This window comes from Gopherus evgoodei, chromosome 4, assembly GCF_007399415.2.
Source record: "Gopherus evgoodei ecotype Sinaloan lineage chromosome 4, rGopEvg1_v1.p, whole genome shotgun sequence".
NCBI classification, from domain to species: Eukaryota; Metazoa; Chordata; order Testudines; family Testudinidae; genus Gopherus; species Gopherus evgoodei.
The window spans coordinates 62828468-62853017 of NC_044325.1; the positions used below are offsets into that span (position 1 = coordinate 62828468).

General features: G+C 47.3%; 1 protein-coding gene across 1 annotated transcript in view; it reads left to right on the forward strand.

The window, feature by feature from the left end:
• The first annotated feature begins 13921 nt into the window (after nucleotides 1–13921).
• Nucleotides 13922–24550, forward strand: part of DISP2 (dispatched RND transporter family member 2) — a 34199-nt gene continuing 23570 nt past the window's right edge. The window contains exon 1 of the mRNA XM_030559465.1: nucleotides 13922–13990. The gene's annotated coding sequence lies outside the window, so the exon portion shown is untranslated. The remainder of the gene's footprint in view (nucleotides 13991–24550) is intronic.

The following is a 24550-nucleotide window of genomic DNA, read 5'->3' on the forward strand; positions in this document are numbered from 1 at the left end:
AAAAAATTGAAACATTTCATTTTGAATATGTCAAAATGAAACACTGACTTTTTTTCAGAATCTTTTTGTCTGAAACAATTTGACAAAACTGACATGAATTTGAAAGCTTATGCCAAATACATTTGTTAGTCTCTAAGATGCCACAAGTACTCCTTGTTGTTTTTACTGATACAGATTAACACAGCTACTCCTCTGAAACCTGAAACATTTCAGTGATGCCAAAAAAAATTTACTGCTAAAGATTTTTGCCCATCTCTAGTCACTGGCTCCATCCTGGCAGCTGGCACTGAGCTTTGTGTGTCTGCATAGATAGCTCTGTTTTTATTTTGTGTGCCAGCCTGGTTTTGTCTGTCTTTGCATCTCATGCATGCCTGTGCTTGGGGATTTGTACTCCAGTCTGCCTCTGTATTAGGATAGGAACTTCTCTGTGTACATTTGTCTATCAGTGCCAGTTATTGGACCTGATGAAATTACTGGTGAAATACAATGGTCAGTGTTATGCAGGGGGTCACATGAGATCATCATAATGGTTCCTTCTGGCTTTAAAATATGTGACTCTATACTCGTATACAGCTTAGTGGGTATTTATCCAAATTGGTGTGTCTCTGTGTGTATATGCCTGTCTGGCCATATATCATTTACTACAGCATGTGCACTGTGTGGGGGGGGAGGGATAGGGGGATGGTTTTGTTTTTTAATGTTGCTAGGTTTTGTCCAAGGCCCAGATTTCTTTTCTGGCTCTGTTTAGATTTTCTTTTCAGTGCCCAACGCTTAAGGATAAGTTTTCAGTGCAAAGTGCAGCAATTTAATTAGGTAACTCCCAGGAGTCACCCAGCCAAATCCCCATAAACCAAGCAGAAAATGTGTCTATCTTTTCTTAATCCAAAACCAGGCAAAAGAGAATTGAGCTGAGAAATCATGAGCCAGATTAAATATAGATTACAGAAGAACTGATAATATATGATCCAAAATGGTATGTGCAGAGCTACAGTGATGAATTAGGAAAGTGCTAAACTGAACCAGTCTGAGCTTTGAGCCAGGCTGGAGTATGTATCCTGCTCTGGTGTTGGATGTGTTTTGCTGAGCCAATTTTAACTGGAATATACTTTCCTGAGTTGTGCTAATCAGAGCCAGGACATTATGAACTGAGCTATCTTGGATTGGGATTACTGGATTTGAAGTGAACTAAAATAAACTGCTGAATGTAGCCAAACTAAGATGGGATGTTCTGAGATGACTCATACTGAAAAGTGCAGAGCTGCATTGAAGTGAACTAAATAAGTTAAGAAAACATGAGAAGAGCTTTCCATCACTCGACCTGATCCACCATACAGATGCCAAGGAAAACACTACAGAGGCAAGATGGATGAGATAATCTTTTATTGGACCAACTTCTGTTGGTGAAAGAGACAAGCTTTCAAGCTACATAAGCTCTTCTTCAGGCCACCAACAGAAGTTGGTCCAATAAAAGATATTACCTCATCTACTTTGTCTCACTAATATCCTAGGACCAACACGGCTACCACACTGCAGACAAAAAAAGGAAAAAAGTTTTCCTTGTCCCTCCCTAAAGAATCTCCTAACTATAGATCCTAGGGATCAGCAAACATTTGGAGGGTGATCCTGTACCATTGAGGACAATGGAAACTTTGAAACTCACTTCAGTAGGAGTAGAATAGAGTCCTTGATGCTTCAGAACTTTCTAACCAGGAATCTTACAGCTTTTTTTCTTCTTCTTCGTGAAGGCACCTGCATGTGCTGGTAGTGGTAGTGGAGGTGAGAAGGGAGATAGGTAAGTATGGAAAGAATATTATATGTCCACATCAAATACTGTTTCAAAGCTCAAATGCAAGGTTATTTTTCTCTTTTTCACAGCCAAAATGCCACAGGTAAGAGAACTCATTATTTGGCAGTAAATAAACACATTCCTAATCACTGGGCTTTGTAATGCAATTCACCCACCATTCCCTATGTCCTGCCTCAACTGCCAGCTAGGCCACGTGGATCCAAAGGAGAAGGGGGAAGTGTCGTGCAGTCTGACTCCTCCAGCCGCTGCCACCAGACCCTTGGCTGCAGGGTTTGGAGGCAAAGTTTTTGCTCATTATGCTCCAGGAGGCACATACTGCCTCCTCAGCTGCCCTGGAACCTGCATGGGGCATATCAAAAACATCTTCTATAGACACTTTCCCCTGGGCGGTGGCAGGTTGGGTCCGGGCAGAGGAGGCACGGTGTGGCTTCGGCCAGCTTGGCCAGGGCTCCTCCAGACGGGAGGGAGCTTGGCTTGGCTCGGGGCTTTGGCCAGCCCAGCCAGAGCTCCTTGGGGTGGGGGGAATGTGGAGGAGAGAGGCTCGGGGCTTTGGCAAGCCCAGCCGGGGATGCTCCGAGCTGCAGTTGCTCCTTTAGGCAGGTGGGGGGTGGGTGGCCTCAAGGCTTCAGCCAGCCAGGGCCTCTTCTGGGCGGGGGTGGGATAGGGGACTGGTGCAGCTTGTGGCTATGGCCAAGGGGAGAGGGGGGTCTCAGGGATCCAGCCATGGGGAGGGCATGGGCAGAAGGGGTGGAGCTGGGGGCTAGCCTCCCCAGAAGAGGGCTCCACCCACCACCTATGAGTATATTTAAAGCCTCTTTCATCTCCCTGATCCCCTCTTCATCTCATACACCCCTTTTATTTCTCTTCTCTCCTTTCTCATCTGTATTTTTCCCTTACTGTCTGTTCCTTACTCTCTTTTGCCCTTTTCACTTCTCCATTTGTCTCTCATCTCTTACCTCATTTCTCTATTTTAGCTAAGGAATCTTTCCCTTCACTTTTATTTTTTCTTCCTCTCTCTTTCCACCCCCAGTGCTTAATACCTTCGCTCAGGTCAGAAGGACAACAGAGAACAGCTGGAGCTGTCTAATTTAGTGACAAACCTTGGATGTGTGGTTTGGCTGTGATCCCATGGAGCACAGCCAACTACCTCAACGGCAAAGAGCAAAGGAAGGACGAGTGACTTCACACACAACTGTTCCAGCATTGGGTGTGTTATAACTGCTGTAAAAGGGACTTTGATATATATGGTAATGCCTATATGCCCCAACTGAGATCAGATCCCCACTGTGCTAGGCCATGTACAAACACATAATAGGAGAACACCCCTGGCCAAAGAGCTTACAGTCTAACATCATGGCTACATTTGGAATTTCAAAGCGCTGAAGTGTGAGTGTAGTCGGAGCGCCAGTGCTGGGAGAGAGCTCTCCCAGCGCTGCATGTAAACCACATCCCTTATGGGTGTAGCATGCAGCGCTGGGAGCCGCACTCCCAGCACTGCTGCCCTGATTACACTGACGCTTTACAGCGCTGTATCTTGCAGCGCTCAGGGGCGTGTTTTTTCACACCCCAGTTGCAGCGCTGTAAAGTGTGAGTGTAGCCAAGGCCTAAATAGACAAGACTGTCAAAGGGTGGGAGGAAGGGGGAGATGTGGGGGGGGGGGGCAAGGGTCACATGCCCCTCCCCAATCGCCTGGGTGGGGGCAAGGGCCCAGCTACTGCTAACGACTTCCACCCTTGGGGCAGGGAGTTTGTTTATAAACAGAGGCAGGGTGATTAAGATAACAAAAGGCTTGTCATTAAATTAAAGATCATTAGATGATCCTGAAAGCATTCCCATGCACTCCAGTTATAAGACAGGAAACAAAGGGTAGGTCCATTTTCAGAATGGAGAGAAGTAAATAGAGATGCCCCTAGGGGTCTGTACTGGTCTGGGATCAGTACTGTTCAACATATTCATAAATGATCTGCAAAAAGGGGTAAACAGTGAAACAGCAAAGTTTGCACATGACACAAAATTACTCAAGATAATTAAATCAAAAACAGGCTGCAAAATATAATCCCAACAATACATAAAAAATGATGGTGCCTGAATTAGCTGTTACCCACCCAGAAAGATCTTGGAGTTATTTGCAGTACTCTAGAAGCACTGTTTCCAGAGTACTGTAAATGTAAAAGGGCTTGTCTACACTTACATTTTATAGTGCTCTAACTTGCTGTCTCCAGGGGTCACCCCACTGAGTGCAGCAAGTCTGGGCGCTTTAAAGCACTAGTGTAGACAGGCTCTGAGTGCTCCAGCACTCGGAGCTAATCCCCTCATGGAGGTGAATTACCAGGAGCGCTGAGAGAGCTCTCTCCCAGCGCTCGTGCAAGACCACACCCACACTTCAAAGCGCTGCCACGGGAGCATTCCTGCAGCAGCGTTTTGAAATTTCCAGTGTAGACATACCCTATGAATCCTTCTCACTGTGCCTGTATCATCCTGAACTCATTCTCCAACTTCAGAAGACTTAAAAATTATCTCCAGTCATCAGTGGGACAGATGCAACTAAATAGTGTAGCTGTCCTTAATGTGCAGATCATGTTGGGGTGTGTCTCATTTTTTAGTTTTTAAACACCTTTAGTTGGTGCTCCCCTTTGTCTCCCTCCAATGTGTCACCTAATACAGAGGGGGAACAGAGGCACAAACTATGGGCTTGTCTACACCACGCAGCTTTTAGTGACAAGGCTGTGTTAACACAGCCTTGTCGCTAAGTCAGTGTGTGTAAACGCTCTTTGTCGGCACTTTTGCTGGCAAAATATTTCCAGCCCTGTAAGCGGCATCTGTCGGCAGGAGAGTGCTCCTGCCGACAAAGCCGCATTCACACTGCCACTTGCATCGGCAAAACTTTTTTCTTTCACAGGGGGGCTTTTTTAAGTACCTGTGAAAGATGTTGTACTTAAAGTACTGCACAGGATCTTTTCAGGGGGGATAAGGCAAAGTGCCACATTTATTGGTAATACACATATCAATCAACACTGTATCATATGTATGTGATATATATTACACTCATGCACTCACACAGACACACAAGCACACTCTGTCTTCTTGTTGTTACCAACTAGTTGCTCTCCCTAACTTCACTGGCCAGATGAGTTAGATGGGCCAGGGGTGGAGCCAGGCTTTTGTCGATCCAGATCAATGCTCCAGTGTTGACAAGACAAGACCCAGGATCCTCTGCAAGACATCTCACACTTATAGCAGCTGCCCTCTCATGCAAATCTCCACCAGATGCAAAATCTGTGTCTGTGTCAGTTGGTCATTGGTGGTGCTTCCTTCTGGGTGTTGCAGCATTAAGACCACATTTATTTTCAAAGAGGGTGTTTTCAAGAGAAGGTGCTCGCTCCCAAGGCCTTCAATATGTCTGATCTTCTTTAATAAGTCCACTTGACAAGTGGACTCTTTGTTGCTTTTGACAAGTTTTATTGTTCTTGGGTCTGGCTTACATCCCCTCTCCAACTGTTGCAGCTGTCTGGAGTTGTTTGCCTTCCATGCCTTACTCATTCACACCTCATTCATTCAACAGGGCAATTGATTAAAAGGGGGGAGATATTATTCTACTCCTAGTGAAAAGAATTTTTTCTTCTACCGTAACTATCCTTAGGGGCTATAACATTATACCAACGCTCAATACAAAGTTTCTATATAAGGAATTGATACAAAGTTCCTATATCAACAGACTTGATACAAAGTTGTATGAAAATAGAGGTTATATGAAGAGGCATAATACAAAGTCATATGAAAATGATACACAATTATGCAAAGATGCTTAATACAGAGATTTATCTACAAAGACAAAAGTTTTGTCGACAACTTTGCAGTATAGACATACCCTAAGTGATGGACGGCTTGTGGCATAGCTGAGAATTGAGCTCAGATCATCTGAAGTCCAATCCACTGCCTTAACCACAAGACCTAACTTCTTCTCAAATTGGTACTACATATGAGACTGTATTGCCCCAGCAACATTGCAGAAATCAAGAGCATAGAACAAGGAGTAGATTAAGCTTTTCTAGTTACAATAGCACTAACCCAACTCATAAAAATAAAGCCACAGTAATAGATTATAGCCTATATGAAATTGCTAGCTATAAAATTAGCAGTATATTTATAATAGGGTCTGAAAAGTCCATCTCTAAATCTTTCTTTAATATTCTATTGCTTGTTTTATTTTATAGTAGCAGGAGACAGGACAAAGGGAAAGGAAATGGTAAGTAGAGACTTTACCATCAAATAAATCCTGTCCAATCTATTCAGTAGACAAAGTTTTATTTTTTTCTAGGCAGGCAACATAAGCTATTCTAGATCTAATAACTGCAATTTATTCGACTCTATTGAGCAAGCCCTTTGCTTAATTGTAGCAGAGAAATATTTTCATAGCTTTCACAGTGGTAGCCATGTTAGTTTGTATCAGCAAAAAGAATGAGGAGTAATCGTGGCACCTTAGAGACTAACATATTTATTTAAGCATAAACTTTTGTGAGCTAAAACTCACTTCATAGGATTCATAGCTGATATTCAGTAAAGGGGACTCCTTCCTCACTATGCAGCCAGTACATCTCAACCTGGTCAGGCAATATTTTATTAGAGACATTGATAGTCTCCATACCCTATTCTTGGGACTCCTCTTCCGCTGGATTATAAAAGCACTTCATCGCCTATCAAGGAAAGACGTACGCTTTTTAGACCTTCTAAAAAATCTAGAGCAATAAAGCAGGAAAGGCTTATTCTAAGCAGCTAGTGGATTAGTGGGAGTTGCCAGGATACTCAGCACAGTAATACTCATCCTTTTTGCTTTGGCTTTTTCACAGCAAGTAAAGCCATGAGGATGCCATAGTCATGACTGTGTTCACTGTCATGAAAAAGGTCAAGGTCACTACCATGGTGAAAATCACAGGCAGGGTCATGGCCAATACCAAGAATAAAGTTCTGGAGTGAGCTTCTGCAAATTAATCTTCTACAGTTATCCAGTGAAGTTTTCCTGTTCTCAGCCCAAACTGTGGTCAGTGGCACCTGTCTGACACCATGCAACACAAATGTTATTGAATCTTTTCTACCCATAAATAAACATACTTAGTGATACATTTTTTGGGAAAGGGAAACAGTCCGGTTGTTCATATTCTTTGTATTACAAGTATCACAGGGGTAGCCGTGTTAGTCTGGATCTGTGAAAAGCAACAAAGAGTCCTGTGGCACCTTATAGACTAACAGATGTATTTCCTGGGTAAATACCCACTTTGCCAGATGCATGTAGTGGAAGTTTCCAGAGGCAGGTATAAATATGCAGGCAAGACTCAGTCTATAGATGAGGTTAGTTCAATCAGGGAGGATGACACCCTCCTCTAGCAGCTGAGATGTGAACACCAAGGGAGGAGAAACTGCTCAACTGCTAGAAGAGGGCCTCATCCCAGCTGCACTCAGACAGGAGGAAGTAGAGTTGCTCCACTTGTGCTAAAGTGTGTGCAGCCGGGGCAACACTGCTCTGGGGAAGGCCAAGCTATTGAGGTGGGGGAGGGCGGGGGCAGGGGGTGTCCATCCCTGGAGCAGGCCCGCTTACCAGCTGGGTCAAGGGAAGGTCTCCATGCTGGGGCTCGCTCCCCTGTGCTGCCAGGACACCTGGTCCCAGCCGCTGGTGGCTTCCCAGTATCCGAGCCCATAGGCGGCAAGTTATATGGGCTCGAGGTGCCCGGGCTCCAGGAATATTCAGGGCTGGGGGGCCTGCTCCAGCAATATTTGGAGCTGGGTCTCTTCCCCCAGCCCTGCCTGGATCGGGTCCCGGCCCCAGCCCCTGCAGGTCTCCCCCCACCGCCCCGCCCCGCCGTGTCCCTGCCTGGAGCGGGTCCCGGCCTCCACCTTCCACCCCTCCCCCTATATCCCCCCCTCCGCCGCGTCCCTGCTCTTGCTGCCAGAGAATGGCTCCCAGCAGAACTGCTGTCTGCTGCCCCAGGGTCCTAGTGCCTGCCATCCGTTAATGGCAAGGCAGGCTGCCTTACCCTGCCCTTCTGCCCTAGCCTTGAGCCTCTCCAATGCCCCAAACCCCTCATCCCCAGCCAGAGCCCTTATCCCTCTGCACTCTGATCCTCTGCCCCAGCCAGAGCCCTCATCCCCCTGCACCCTAATCCTCATCCCCAGCCAGAGCCCTCATCCTTCTGCATCCTAATCCTCTGCGTCAGCCAGAGCCCTCATCCCCAGTCAGAGCCCTCATCCCCCTGCACCCTAATCCTCTGCCCCAGCCAGAGCCCTCATCCCCCTGCACCCTAATCCTCTGCCCCAGCCAGAGCCCTCATCCCCCTGCACCCTAATCCTCATCCCCAGCCAGAGCCCTCATCCCCCTGCACCCTAATCCTCATCCCCAGCCAAAGCCCTCACGCCTCTGCACCCTAATCCTCTGCCCCAGCCAGAGCCCTCATCCCTCTGCACCCTGATCCTCTGCCCCAGCCAGAGCCCTCATCCCCCTGCACCCTAATCCTCATCCCCAGCCAGAGCCCTCATCCCTCTGCATCCTAATCCTCTGCGTCAGACAGAGCCCTCATCCCCAGTCAGAGCCCTCATCCCTCTGCACCCTGATCCTCTGCCCCAGCCAGAGCCCTCATCCCCCTGCACTCTAATCCTCATCCCCAGCCAGAGCCCTCATCCCTCTGCATCCTAATCCTCTGCATCAGCCAGAGCCCTCATCCCCAGTCAGAGCCCTCATCCCTCTGCACCCTAATCCTCATCCCCAGCCAGCGCCCTCATCCCTCTGCACCCTAATCCTCATCCCCAGCCAGAGCCCTCATCCCCCTGCACCCTAATCCTCTGCCCCAGCCAGAGCCCTCATCCCCCTGCACCCTAATCCTCATCCCCAGACAGAGCCCTCATCCCCCTGCACCCTAATCCTCTGCCCCAGACAGAGCCCTCATCCCCCTGCACCCTAATCCTCTGCCCCAGCCAGAGCCCTCGTCCCTCTGCACCCTAATCCTCTGCCCCAGCCAGAGCCCTCACGCCTCTGCACCCTAATACTCATCCCCAGCCAGAGCCCTCACGCCTCTGCAACCTAATCCTCTGCCCCAGCCAGAGCCCTCATCCCTCTGCACCCTGATCCTCTGCCCCAGCCAGAGCCCTCATCCCTCTGCACCCTGATCCTCTGCCCCAGCCAGAGCCCTCATCCCCCTGCACCCTGATCCTCATCCCCAGCCAGAGCCCTCATCCCCCTGCACCCTAATCCTCTGCCCCAGCCAGAGCCCTCATCCCTCTGCACCCTAATCCTCTGCCCCAGCCAGAGCCCTCATCCCCCGTATCCTAATCGTCATCGCCAGCCAGAGCCCTCGTCCCTCTGCACCCTAATCCTCTGCCCCAGGCAGAGCCCTCATCCCCCTGCACCCTAATCCTCATCCCCAGTCAGAGCCCTCATCCCTCTGCACCCTAATCATCATCCCCAGCCAGAGCCCTCATCCCCCTGCACCCTAATCCTCTGCCCCAGCCAGAGCCCTCATGCCTCTTGTCATAACTTTATTCCCAGATCTGGACCTTAGTGTCCAAAATATGGGGGTTAGCATGAAAACCTCCAAGCTTAGCTACCAGCTTGGACCTGGTACTTGCTGCCACCACCCAAAAAATTAGAGTGTTTTGGGGCACTCTGGTCCCCCTGAAAAACCTTCCCTGGGGACCCCAAGACCCAAATCCCTTGAGTCTCACAACAAAGGGAAATAATCCTTTTTCCCTTCCCCCCTCCAGGTGCTCCTGTAGAGATACACAGATACAAGCTCTGTGAATCCAAACAGAGTGACTCCCCCTCTCTGTTCCCAGTCCTGGAACAAAAAGTACTTTCCTCTTCACCCAGAGGGAATGCAAAATCAGGCTAGCCACTTCAACACACACAGATCTCCCCTGATTTCTTCCTCCCACCAATTCCCTGGTGAGTACAGACTCAATTTCCCTGAAGCAAAGAAAAACTCCAACAGGTCTTAAAAGAAAGCTTTATATAAAAAAAGAAAGAAAAATACAAATGGTCTCTCTGTATTAAGATGACGAATACAGGGTCAATTGCTTAAAAGAATATTGAATAAACAGCCTTATTCAAAAAGAATACAAATCAAAGCACTCCAGCACTTATATTCATGCAAATACCAAAGAAAAGAAACCATATAACTTACTATCTGATCTCTTTGTCCTTACACTTAGAAACAGAAGATTAGAGAACAGAACTACTTCTCTAAAGCTCAGAGAAAGCAGGCAGCCAGAAAACAAAGACCTCGGACACAAAATTCCCTCCACCCAAAGTTGAAAAAATCCGGTTTCCTGATTGGTCCTCTGGTCAGGTGCTTCAGGTGAAAGAGACATTAACCCTTAGCTATCTGTTTATGACACCTCTGCACCCTAATCCTCATCCCCAGCCAAAGCCCTCATGCCTCTGCACCCTAATCCTCATCCCCAGCCAGAGCCCTCATCCCTCTGCACCCGAATCCTCTGGCCCAGCCAGAGACCTCATCCCCAGTCAGAGCCCTCATCCCTCTGCACTCTAATCATCATTCCCAGCCAGAGCCCTCATCCCCCTTCACCCTAATCCTCTGCTCCAGCCCTGAACCCCCACCGCAGCATGAAACCCTCATCCTCAGCCCCAACCCTCATTCCCCTGCACCCTGAGCCTCTGCCCCAGCTCTGAGCCCCCACGCATCATGAGTCCCTCATCCTCAGCCCCAACCCTCATTCCCCTGAAGCCTGATCCTCTGCCCCAGCGTGCACCACCTCTCCAGGGCCGGTGCAAGGATATTTTGCACCCTAGGCAAAACTTCCATCTTGCACTCCCCCCCCCCCCCAAAATCACATACATTATACACAATACACGGTCACGAAATTGTGCCCCAGACCTTTTTTTTTATCTGCCATGAGGCTGCACCAACTGTAAATGAAAAAAATGAAATTTTATTCCTATCAGTCCTTTTTCTTGTTCACTATTAAAAGTAAAGGATAGAGAATACATGTCACTTACTATAATTAACTATTTGAATTTCATCAACTGTTTGACATAAATATTGATTAAGAGATCAAAATGACTTTCCCTTAAAATTACGCAATGTTGATTGTAATCAGAAATACACCTTTTTTAGTCACGTATAGGTCCTTCCTTCATATCAAAATCTGACTGGGAGTGCTGCGGAACCCATTCTGCCTAACTAGCCATGCACCTCCAAATGATTAAAAACATCAAATGGTACAAACTCAATTTGAATGAAAAATTCCATTTTCTAACTAAATAGGTCACACACACTCAAATGGTTGCCAAGTTCTCTCTGTGGTGGTATGTTCATCTGCTCTAAATGCCTATTAACTTCCCTGTGAAAATAATCTTTGACTTTGATCCAATGAAAGCAGGATGGAAAAGCTCCCCCCCCCCCCAGAAGACCTAAGACATGATGGTTGGATGACATAAACAGACACCTGTCCCTCACAGGCACTACCTCATAACATGCCAATTGTGCTCAGGACAGAACATCACAGAGGATTATTATGCATTCAGTGGTCTCTACACTGGCCAAGCAACAGCACGACAACTAACCTAACCAATCCATCCAACTTTTTTGACTGCTTCTTGGGCACTGGTGAGGGGTAACGGTGCCAGACTGAGCCCGGTGATGGGTGCAGTACAAGTTCACAAACGGAGGCAAGGTGCTGGGCCTAGAGTCCTGCTGAGACTGCTGTCCTGCACCAAATGGAGCACAGCCTCCATGAGGAGAGAACTCAAATAAATATCACACTCCTTCTGCATGATTCCCCCAAGCACTTCTTCAGGCAGCTGCTATGGGGGTCACTCACAGGCTTAGGCCTGCCTGTTGCAGGCAAAACACAACAGCAGGGCTTAAAACTCAGACAGGGCTGCCCAGAGGATTCAGGGGGCCTTGGGCAAAGCAAAATTGGGGGCCCCTTCCATAAAACATTTGCAATACTATAGTAACATGTATTAGGAAATGTAAAAAATAACTAGTGAAATACATTCAAAAATTAACTTGTAATAATTTGAAAATACACTAAGTACATTATTTAAAAACATTAAAAGCTGTAATGGTCTGTATACATTTGCAATTACATAATAGGCAGATGATGGGTGATTGTGATGGTTGGTACCAATGGGCTGTCGCTGCCTGGGGGTGGTGCTGTTGTTGCCCAGGGCTGGGTGGGGAGCTGGGCTCTGGGTTCAGGGGTGCCCAGCTCACAGGGGCTGGGCTCAGGGATGTGGGGAGATGGGGTCAGGGTGGTGTCCAGCTCAGAGGGGCTGGGCTCGGAGCTGGGGGTCAGGGCTGTCGGGGGGATGGGGTCAAGGGGGGTGCCTGGGGGCACTGGGGCAGCTCAGCTCTGCAGGCTGCTGTTCTCTCGAGCCACCCACATACAAGGGGAGCAGGAGCAGGGACCAGCCAAGGACCAAGGGGGCAGGAGCACAGGCGCCTAGGCCGAGCTGTGGGGAAGCACTTGCTTACCTTGCCCAGCACATGAGCGTCAGGGTCTTCTTTCTTCCTCCACTCCACCAGACCACCGCTAAGGCTCTTTTCTTCTCCTGCCCCTCACTGGGGCTGATGTGGAGGCTGAGCCAGGGGGCAGCCCCTGCATTCCTCCAGAAGCCCTTGTGTTGCGCCGTCGCAGGGCTCCTACCACATGCGATAAGCAGAGCTGTGCAGCTCTGCCCAGCCGCCGTCCCCCTCCCCACCCAATGAGAAAAATTGCATAGGCTGGAGCCCCTGCTCTGGGAGGGAGAGGGATTCTGATTTCTGAGCCTCTGCTAGCAGCCCAGGGATTCTCCTGGGTCAGCGCGCCGCCTGCAGCCTGAACCTCTGGGCAGTCGCAGCGGCGCCCTGACCCAGGGGACTCCCTGGGCTGCCGGCTGCCGCGGCGGCACCCTGACCAGGGTGACCCCCTGGACTGCCAGCTGCCGCGGCGGCACCCTGACCAGGGGGACCCCCTGGACTATGGACTGCTGCGGCGGCGCACTAACCCGGGGGACCCCCTGGGCTGTGGGCTGCCGCGGCAGCACCCTGACCCGGGGGACACCCTGGGCTGCCAGCTGCCGGGGTGGCGCCCTGACCTGGGGGACACCCTGGACTGCGGGCTGCTGCGGAGGCGCCCTGACCCGGGGGACACCCTGGACTGCGGGCTGCCGCGGTGGCGCCCTGACCCGGGGGACACCCTGGGCTGACAGCTACCGCCGGCAGCTCAGACTCCCTCTCTGTCCCAGCAGCAGCAGCTGGTCAACCATTTAAAAAAAATTGGGGGGCGCTTTTTGGCGGCCCCAAATCTCGGCGCCCTAGGCAAGCGCCTAGTTCGTCTAAATGGTTGCACCGGCCCTGCACCTTCCCCTTCCTACACCCACATCCCCAGCTGAGCCTGCACCCAAACTCCGTCCCAAAGCCTGCACCCCTCATCCCCTCCTGCACACCCACCCCCTGCCCCGGCCCAGAGCCTGTACCCAGCACCCAAACTCCCTCCCAAAGCCTGCACCCCTCCCTACACCCCCACCACCAGCCCAGAGCCTGCACCCAAACTCCGTCCCAAAGCCTGCAGCCCTCACCCCCTCTGCACACCCACCCCCTGCCCCACTCCGGAGCCTGCACCCACCACCCAAACGCCTTCCCAAAGCCTGCACCCCAATCCCCAGCCCAGGACCTGCACCTCAGACCTTCCCCATGAAACTCCGCCAAGAGCCTTAGGCAGGTGGGGGCAGAGTTTGAGGGGGCGGAGTTGGGGGGCGGGTTCTGGGCACCACCACAATTTCTACAAACTTGTCTCCCATGCCGAGCCCCCTTCTCCTGGGGCCAACGCCAGCTACTGCTGCGGGCTCCCAGCCCCGCCTCCGCCGCGCTCCGCCCCCGACTGGTCCTAGCCACGCCCCGCTCTCAGCCTAGCCCTGCTATTGGGCCACGCGCCCGGCTCGACCCCCCCTCCCACTCCCGGCCCGCACCCTCTGCGCTTGCGCAGGCTCTGTGCCCGTGGGGAGGGGGTCGGGCGCCCGGGCGCTCAGCACCCGCGAGCGGCGGACAGCTCCTTCCCCCGCGGCCGGAGCCTGCAGCTAGCCAGGGCGACCCGCCGCGGGGCCATGGAGGGAGCGCCGGCCCCGCAGGAGCAGCCGGCAGCCGCCAAGGTGGAAGGGGGGCGCCGGGAGCAGGGCACCTGCTCGCCCAGGTATGACCGGTAGCGCGTCCCTGCAAAGCCACCTGGGCCTCCCCACCTCCCGCGGGTCCCCTCCCTCTGCCCCGGCGCCCTCCCCCAGCCCCGCGCCGCTGCCTCCAGAGGCTCCTTCCCCAGCCTTTCCGGGGACCCGCTGCCTCCCGCCAGCTGCCCCGCTTCCCTTGAGGCCGGCCCCGCCTGCCCCCAGCGGCTGTGCTCCCCCTGCTATCCCCGCAGCGCGGGGCCGGGGCTGGCGCCTGCCCCTCTGAGCCCAGGCAATCGGGGGGGAGGGAGTGAGCTCCCCACAGGGCCGCCAGCCGTCACGCCCCCAGCTCGCCGCCTCCTGTCCCCTCCCCGCCTCCCTAAGGGGCAGCACGGGGCGAGTCGCAGCAGCAGCTGGTGGCTACAGTACCCGCCAGGCTCCAGCGGCGATTGGCTTTGATCATCCAATATCACCTGAAGAAGAGACTCGCGACTAGACACAGGGCTTTCCAGTTCAGTGAGGATGGGTCTAACGCCTGAGCAGGTTTCACTGGTGCTATCAGACTAGCCCCTCTGCACATCCGTCTCCAGATTGGTTTGGCGTTTATCCTCAAATTAAAACGGCACACGCTGCCCTAGATGCCTGAAGAGAGCTGCCTGTCGCGTCAGCCAGGATTTTCTCAAACAGAGTAGAATACCTAATTTACCTGCCTCATGATTGCACAAACAAGCGAAATATATGCAGATTTTGCACTTATTTCCACTTCCAATGTAACAATGAGCAGGGCTATTGAAGTGGGCTGTGGATGGTGTCCTACAGAAGGGCAGCCGCCCTCCGTATGATTCTGGGGATGACCTATCCTCAGTAACCGCCACGTTTATAACAAGCAAGAGAGAAGCTATTAATAACTGCTACAGATCTGTGAATGGTATTTTTTCCTGCAGGGCACAACGGAATAACAGATATTATCAAAGTAAGGAGGCTGAAAGATAGTCATGGGAAGACAGTGATATGGCATTAGGATGTGAGACCTGAAAGCACGGGGAATACCTATCTTTTTAATTAGACTGCTTCTGCCTTTAAATAAGGAGACATACACACACTACAAACCTCTGTGGGGGTAGATATGGAGATAAATCTATACCAGAGTGACAGAGAGCTAATCAGATAGTTAGCTGTCAAATGCTATTTGCATACACCATTCTGATTGCTCTGTTTCCAAATGATTTTGCTTGCAAAACTGTGAGTCCCATATATCATTCTGATCTGCATTTGTCTGAGTATGTGATTTAGCTTATGAATTATAAATTCTGTAACAAAATATGATATTGTTAAAGTTATTATTAGTATTTATTATATGCTTCTCTTAGCATCCATAATGTGCTAGGTGCTGCACAAACACAAAAGAGGGCACATTCCTTGCCCCCAAATACTTTAATCACAGTCTAAACAAAACTCTGCAGCCTTGGTCATGTCCTTTATGCTATATGTTCCAATGCATAGCTTACAAAATCAGTTACTATGCTTATATGCACCATTACAGTAATTTTCCTATGAAGCCCAATAGTCATTTTATTATAGAGCAAAGGCAACCCTAAATATTTAAACAGATTTTCATTTGTTATTGAGGAGGCATAGGTCTTCCAAATTACCTAGATTTTCTAGTTGATCAGAGCATAGCAGATCAAACTAAACTAAATATAGTCATAAAGGCAACGATTTTCACTTTTGCTTAATACAAATAATAAACTTTACATTAGTGCTGAGATTATTCCAACCTGCCCAAGGAAAGTGGGCAGTCAGATCTCCTTTTGAAATTCTCAGGCAAGAAGTCTGTGTGTTTTGGTTAATAAAATACTCACGTACTATTCTAAAAAAAACCCCTTCCTTTAACCATTTCACAACAAATTTTTGTTTTAAATCTTGGGAATCTGGTGACATAGAAATGACTGGTCAAATCCTACAACATTTGCTTACTTCAGGTGAGCAGCACCACTGAAATCAATAGGTCTACATATGTGAGTTACAATTACATGTGTGAGTAAAGATGGCTGGCAGGTCAGACTCCACTTTGAGCTTTATCTTATGGTTTATAGTCTCATGCTCAGTTACAATAGAATGTATTGTAATAATGTACAATTAGACAGGAGCTCCTCCCACACATTATATATATAGTTAGTTTAGTTTAGTTAGAGATTTGTATGTGGATTTCTGTACAGATCTGTGTGTGTGTGTGTGTGTGTGTGTGTGTGTGTGTGTGTGTGTGTGTGTGTGTGTGTGTGTGTGTGTGTGTGTGTGTGTGTGTGTGTGTGTGTGTGTGTGTAAAAAACATTTACCATCACATTCCCATTGAACTTAGTGAACATTCAATTGAATTTACCATCAGATAGCTATTGATGCCTCAAAAGAATAAGTTTCCTTAGGCCTTTTCTAGACTAGAATATAAAGGCGTTGTTTGGGGTGTTTGTTTTTTAAGTGTATTAGTTAACATTGTAACTAACCCATTTTAAACTCTAGTGTACACAGGGCAAATTATACTTTGAAATTGTAGAATTATAGGGTTAGAAGGGACCACAAGGGTCATCTAGTCTAACCCCCTGTCAAGATGCAGATGTGTTGTGTCTAAACCATACAAGACAGATGACTATCCAGCCTCCTTTTGAAAACCTCCAGTGAAGGAGCTTCCACAACTTCCCTAGGCAGTCTGTTCCATTGTCCTACTGTTCTTACAGTTAGGAATTTTTTTCCGAGATTCAATCTAAATCTGCTATGCTGTAGTTTGAACCCATTGCCTCTTGTCCTGCCCTCTGTGGCAAGAGAGAACATTTTTATGGCAGCCTTTCAAGTATTTGAAGATTGTCTCCCCTTAATCTCCTCTTTTCTAAACTAAACACACCCAGTTCCTTCAGCCTTTGCTCATATGGCTTGCATTCCATCCCTTTGATCATCTTGGTCACTCGCTTCTGGATCCTTTCCAGCTTCTCTACATTCTTTCTATATATTGGTGACGAAATTGGACATAGTACTCCAGCTGAGGCCTTACCAGCACCGAGTAGAGAGGTACTATCACCTCCCATGACTTGCATGCATTGCTGACTTATGTTGAGGCTGTGATCCACCACAACTCCCAGATCCTTCTCTGCAGTGCTGCTACCAAGCCAGTTATCCCTTATTTTGTAATTATGCATTTGTTTTTTCTTCTTTAAGTGTAGCATCTTACAGTTGTCTTTGTTGAATTTCATTTTATTGATAATAGCCCAGTTCTCCATTTATCAAGATCCCTCTGAATTGTAGCTCTATCCTCCAAAGTGTTGGCAACCCTCCCTTGCTTTGTGTCATCTGCAAATTTGATCAGTGTGCTCTCTATTCCTACGTCCCTGTCATTAATAATGATGTTAAACAACACCAGACCCAGAACAGGCCCCTGTGGAGCCCCACTTGAGACTTCCCTCTGATCTGGCATCATTCCATTAATAGTTACTCTTTGTTTGTTGTTGTTTGTTAAACCAATTATGTATCCACTTAATGGTAGTTTGACCAAGCCCACATTTCTCCAGCTTACTTATCAGAATGTCATGCGGGACTGTGTCAAAAGTCTTGCTGAAGTCCAGGAATATTATGTCCAATGTATTCCCTTTGTCCACCAAACCAATTACTCTGTGAAAGAAGGAAATGAAACTGGTATGTCTTGACGTGTCCTTGGTAAATCCATGCTGGCTCCTAGTGATTATCCCCTCATCCTCCAGGTATTTGCAAATTGAATGTTTTATACATTACTTTCTCAGGTATTAAAGTCAGGCTGACTGGTGTATAGTTCTCCAGTTCCTCCTTCCCCCACTATTTAAAGATGGACACTACGTTAGCACTTCTCTAGTCTTCCAGGACATCTCCTGTTATCCATGAGTTTATAAATATTATTGCCAGTGACTCTGAGATTTCTTCAGCTAATTCTTTAAGTATTCACCTTCTTGGGTGAATAGCATCCAGCTCTGGATATCAAGTCTTGTTTATTATGTGCGCATATATTTATATATGTTTGTTTAAATACAATTGCATCAATAGCTATTTGGTAGTAAATTCAGTATTATGTTTAGTAGCATCAAAGGATAGGAACGGTAAAGCTAAACTTTTCTTGTCAGTGGAAAGTACAAATATGAGAGGCAGCCTTTTGCCATCTCATTCATTCTTCATACTGATTTAACATACTCAAGAGTCCCATTAAAAAGATTGCAGGTCTCCTCAAGGATAAATTCTGTTGCTGTAGTGAAAAAACTTGCAGATTTTTTTTCAGTATATAAGATATTGAGTATACAAAACATTGGCCAGTGGAAAGAGTGAAAGTAATTGGGCTCCCCTCTAAAATTGTTCTGTTATACAAATTTTTAATCAGTTAAATAAATAACAAAATTCTTAGATCTTCTCTTTTAAGGCCCAGTCCAGAAAGGTGCTGCTCACCCTCTACTTCTGTTGACTTCAGTGTTATTCTTGGGGTGAATTTGGTCCATTTTCTGTGCATAAGAGGAAGGAAGAATTGGGCCTAATATTGCTGTGAATGAAGTCAGTGAGGATTAAGGATGCTCAATGTCTCACAAGAGATCCTCAGAGCCATGCAGGATTGGCACCATAAATGTGCATGATATGGAGGATTTATGTTTTTTGGGGATTGTTAATTTTGGGGGGGGGAGTATTTTCAGTAAGGGTTTGGGGGGCTTTCTCTTTGTATATACTGTATTGGGTAATCTTTCTTATGTATCCTAGCAATTACTATATTAAAGCTCATTAGGAGATTTTTAATGTGCACCAGCAGGGTCTACACAGACTAATCAATTAACAACACATTCATGTGCTTTCAAAATCACACCTCTCTAGCCCGCATAACTACTCTGTGTAGATAAGCCCTTAGATACCAGTAACTATTTCCAGTGTTTTTCTGGTGTTTATTGGATAATCCCTGATCCATCTTTCTTTCTTTCTTTCTTTCTTTCTTTCTTTCACTTGTTTGTTGGTTAAACCCTAAAATCAGAAGCCTTAATAATATTGTATGTACACATTATCAAAGATGCCATCCCAAGAGCCAGGACTGACACAATCCCAAAGTCTTATTGACTTAAATGGGAGCAGAAATGGGCTCCAGATTATTTCTTCTTGTATTATCCCAACCATGTGACATACATAAATTGGGTCAAATTCATCCTGGTGTGATGCTACAGAAGGCAATGACATCTCACTAGTGATGACTTTGGGCTATTATACTTATCTTTACCAGGATGTTATCAGATTCCACTAATAACTAAGGCCATGTCTACACTACAAAATTATGTTGACCTAATTTATGTTGGCATACAGCCACCACAGTTATTAAATCACTTGTGTGTGCACACACTTGACTCCTTGTGCTGGCGGTGCACATCCTCACCAGGAACGCTTGTATTGATTGTATTGTCAGTGTGGGGCATTGTGGGATGGCTCCTGAAAGCCAGTAACAGTCAATGTAAGCAACACTGTGTCTACACTGACACTGCACCCATGTAATTACATTGACAGTGGCTCTATGCCACTCGGGGAAATGGGTTCTAGATTGGTGTAGAGAGGCACTTACTTCGGCGGGAGCCAAATTTAAGTGAAGACATTTCCACAGCTAGGTCAACTCAAAACAGCCTACATTGACTTACCTATTTAGTGTAGACCAGGTCTAAGAGCCTGATCTAAAGGCCATTAAAGGCAGGGCCTCATTTAATAAGGTGCAATACTAAGATTAAAAAAAAAAACATTCTTAAACATGCTAGCAACATATGAACAAACCATAATTGTTGAACAATATTTGATCCTGTCATATTTATGATAGTCTTGTCTCATCTTCCTGTTTTGCTTTCTTTTATTTAATTTTGTATCCTGTAACTATTTTTACTTGCTTGTTATGCAGAACATTAGATGACAGTTTTAGCTTGAGTGCTTGATATATTCTGATAGCGTTGTGCTGCTTTTCTGTTATCTCTGCCTTGTCTCTGAATGCTTGCAGCTGTGAGCTCCCAGTGTCTAAAATATGGTCCTTTTATTACCTTAAAAAAGTTAAATCAGAGAACTCATTCCCTCTCAACTATCGTGTCACATTTCCATGTTGCTGGTGTCATATTCCTAGTGCTTGAGAAAAGAGTCTGTCAGTATGTCTATTATAAACCTCTCTTTAAATTCTATTATAATGCCCCTTCTAAAAACTCCTATTGTAAGTCTCAGTAAAAATTATAGCAAGTCTAGACAGAAACTTGGCACACAATATTAGGTCTTAGCCCAGGATGATTTTTTATTAATCATTATTATTATTATTTTGAAGAAAATTGGTAGAATCCATATTTTAGGTGAGGAAAAACCCACTGCAATAAAAAAATGATTTTTTTAAAATGAATTTTTGCAGGATTTAGTCCTCGATATGAGTGAGGGTCTTTTGAGGGGAAAAAAGATACAGATTGACTCTAGCTTTTTTTGTCTTGGGACTGTAATTCTTCCATTTTTAAGTGTAGGTGAATGGTGATTACTGCTACTGATTGGCTAGAATTGTCCACAGAGCTAGTCTGTTATATTTGTTACCTCCCCTCTCTCCTTGTTCCACACCTGCTTTTTTCTTTCATTCACCTAGTACGTCTTGTCTTTTAGGCTGTAAATTCTTTGAGGCAGGGATTGTCATTTAGGATCTGTTTGTTCAGGGTCTAGAACAGGGGTCAGCAACCTTTCAGAAGTGGTGTGCCGAATCTTCATTTATTCACTCTAATTTAAGGTTTCACCTGCCAGTCATACATTTTAACATTTTTAGAAGGTCTCTTTCTATAAGTCTATAATATATAATTAAACTAATGTTGTATGTAAAGTAAATAAGGCTTTTAAAATATTTAAAAAGCTTCATTTAAAATTAAATTAAAATGCAGAGCCGCCTGGACCAGTGGCCAGGACCTGGGCAGCATGAGTGCCACTGACAGTAAGCTCGCGTGCTGCCTTCGGCACCCGTGCAATAGGTTGCCTACCCCTGGTCTAGAACAATCAGGCTTCAACCTCAAGGTGTACCATGATATAAATTATTAGTGCATAATAAACAAAGACATTTAAATTATTTGGGAAAACAGTGAGTGATGGCTAAGTTACTGATTCATATAACATTTTCAGAGGAATATTACATCGAGATAGTAGCAAAATAAGAAATACACAATGGGGAAAATGCAGCAGCTCAAGGAGGTAGTGAAGCCCATATAGTTTTCAGAATGGTTCTCATAGACCCACATTATAGCTCTCCTTAAAAATGCTGGATTTGTTCCCCCCTCCTTTCTCAGTTTGAGCCACATGCTCTCTCCCACTGCATGGCTCAGAGAGAAGCAAAATTACAGAACTGCTGGAGAAATGGGGTTACTGCACAGAGGGGGATGGTAGCTATGTGATACCGTTTTTCTGCCATATGAAGCTGCTTCTGCCACAGTGCCTGAGCTCAGTTCCATGTGACTGGATGTAGTCAGCCAATGGGAAGGAATTGGGGACCAGCCAATTTACACAGCATGTTTGCAGCACTAACTCTTCCTCTGCAGCTTTTACACTGTGTGCGTGGGAGGTTGGGGGCCAGTCAATGCCCACACAGTGCCTGAGCCACAGCCACATGTATAGCCGGTGCTGAAGCTTGACAGCATGGCACAGATCCAGACTCTAGGTGCATACATGGGCCAAGATTTGTGGGCTTGGTCTCTGCTAATCCCATGTCTCATGGATCTATGGCCATTGCTCCTTGCATAAACCACACCCTCTGCTTGGTCTGCATCATTGTTGCTCTACCTTCCAGATGGGGTAAAGTAGTAGAAAGGAGTCTAGTGAGGAGTCATTAATTGTTTAAGCTTTCCTGCACATTTTCACAGAGGAAGAGGAGGATACAGTCTTTGTTCTTTTGCTGTTTCTGATTCCTCAGGTGGTGCAAAATTTTGTTGTCTGTGCTGTGGTATCATCTCAGAAAAGCAATGTAACAAGGTGACTAGTACAGTTTCATAAATTTGATTTTAAAATTGTCTGAACATCTTAGTGAAGGAGGAAACTTCCAGTGGAGACCACATTTTCATAAGGTTACTGCTTCCCGGAGGATGGTCATTTAATCCAATCCAGCAGTTGTGCCATAAATAAGGGTAAGATTATATCACAGAGATCATGGATTCCGTGACTTCCAGAGACCTCCATGACATTTTCCGCTTCAGCCCCAGGGCAGTGGAACTGGAGCTGTCAGCCGTCAGGGGCCCTGGAGCTCCGAGCTGCCATGGGTGGCAGGTGCCCCCACAGCTCTGAGCCACCGTGGCTGGTGGGTGGAACCCAGAGTTCTGAGTTGCCGTGGGCAGTGGGGGGACCCGGAGCTCTGAGCTGCCAGTAGGGTTGCCAACTTTCTGATTGCCAAAAACTGAACATCCTTGCCCCACACTCTGCCCTGCCACTTCCCAAGGCCCCACTCCTGCCCCACCTCTTCTCTGAGGCCCAGCCTCCCACACACTCCATCTCCTCTCCCTCTGTCACTCGCTATCTCCCACTCTCTCTCAGTTGCTCATTTTCACTGGGCTGGGGTAGGGGGTTAGGGCACAGGAGGGGGTGAGGGCTCTGGCTGGGACCAGAAATGAGGGGTTCGAATTGTGGGAGGGGGCTCCAGGCTGTGGCAGAGGGTTGGAGTGCAGGAGGAGGTGAGCGCTCTGGCTGAGGGTGAGGGCTCCAGGGTGGGCCAGAATTGAGGGGATTGGATTGCAGGAGGGGGCTCTGGGCTGGGGCCAAGGGGTTTGGAATGCAGAGGAAGGGGCTCGGGGCTGGGGCAAGGGTTGGAGTGCGGAAAGAGTTGAGGGGTTCAGGCTCTGTGTGGTGCATACCTCAGGTGGCTCCTGGAAGTGGTTGGCATGTCCCTGTGCTCCCTCAGCAGTTCCTGGTCAATGGGAGCTGCAAGTTCAGCACCTACGGTCAAGGGCACCACTCAGAGCTGCTTGGCCGCCTGTGCATGTAGGGGGCCAGAGGGACATGTCGTCGCTTTTGAGAGCCACACAGAGCCAGGCAGGCAAGGAGTCTGACTTAGCCCAACTGCGCCGCCGACCGGACTTTTAGCGGCCTGGTCAATGGTGCTGACCAGAGCCGCCAGGGTCCCTTTTTGACTGGGCATTCTGGTCGAAAACTGAATGCATGGTAAGCCTAGCTGCCAGCCCTGGAGCTCTGAGCCAGCTTCTCAGGGAGGCAAACATTGTAAAGAACACAACCAACAATGATAGATAACAGGAGCAGTTAATTTCAGTCTGGTCCTTGCTCTCTGCCTCCCTCGGCTCTCTTTATCTCTTGGGTTGCTTCCAGCTAGGTTTGGCAAAATGAGGCTATGAGGTCACCACTGTAGGCTGCTACTTTTCTGGGCCTGAGAGAACATTTATGCTCACACACCCCCAAAATTGTTGAATATATCACATCACCCTGATTGGAAATTATCTTCCAGAAGATGTTCTTCTTTCAGTGGTGTTAGCTTCTTGTTCAGTTCCAGTATCATTAAAGCATGTGTGCAGATGATTCATAAATGCACTGATCTAGCCAGTCCTCCCCTTCCCCGCCACAATAAACAACCACTACAAACTCCTTCATCCTCTCTTCTCTAACATGATTAGAGGGTCCTGTCTACGCCACAAAATAATAATGTTATGACCTGGTACAGGCAGACAGACATGAGCCAGTCTACAACTCAGACAAGGACTGCAGCATATAAAATGTTGAGGCTGCCAGATTGACAGCTAATTGGGATTGTAGGCTCTGCAGACTTTGAAATCTTCAAAGCTTACACAGGTGATTACCAACCCACAATTATCCAAAAGCTTCAGGTCTCCTGTAAGACCTTTGGATAACCAAGATCACACTATAATTAGTTGGAGAGAGTACAGCATAGGGCAGCTAAGATGATGAATGGAAATTAGGTGCTTACATACGATAAATGATTGACAGAACTGGAATTATTTAGTCATGAGTGATGATTAACAGGTGACTTAAGTGAAAGATTTAAACTAGCTCAATTTATTATAAACTATGAAGTTCTTGGACAGGCCAGGGTCATGTGTATCAGCTGGAGGGAACATCTGGAGGAAGAATTTAAAATGGCATTATTTTACAGGCAGAGTGGTGAACAGGGGGAATAGACTTCCACTAGGAGTGTTAGAGTCAAGAATATTCATGTATTTAAGCAACAGTTGGATGCAATAATAAATTAAAGGGTTATCTGTCCATTTTTATGATCAGTCATTTTTGTAGCTGACTGCTTTTTTGAGCATGTCAGGAGGAATTTTTCACAGCTTGTTTCCCTCATTTCCCCAGTTGGCTTCACAGTGTTGTGCATGACAATGTTTTTCTTCTCCAGTAATACAGACAGACATGGCAGAGTAGATATTAAGCCGCTCTAGATATGAAAAATCAATTAACAGTTTCTGGTCCCACTCCACTATCTAGCACCAGCTCTTTAAAGGAAGAAAAATTGTATTTTCACTGGATATATAATTTTTTGAAAAATCCAAATATCTTATAGGCGTTAGAGCACCAAAATGTATTGAGGACAACTTCTTGTTTCAGAA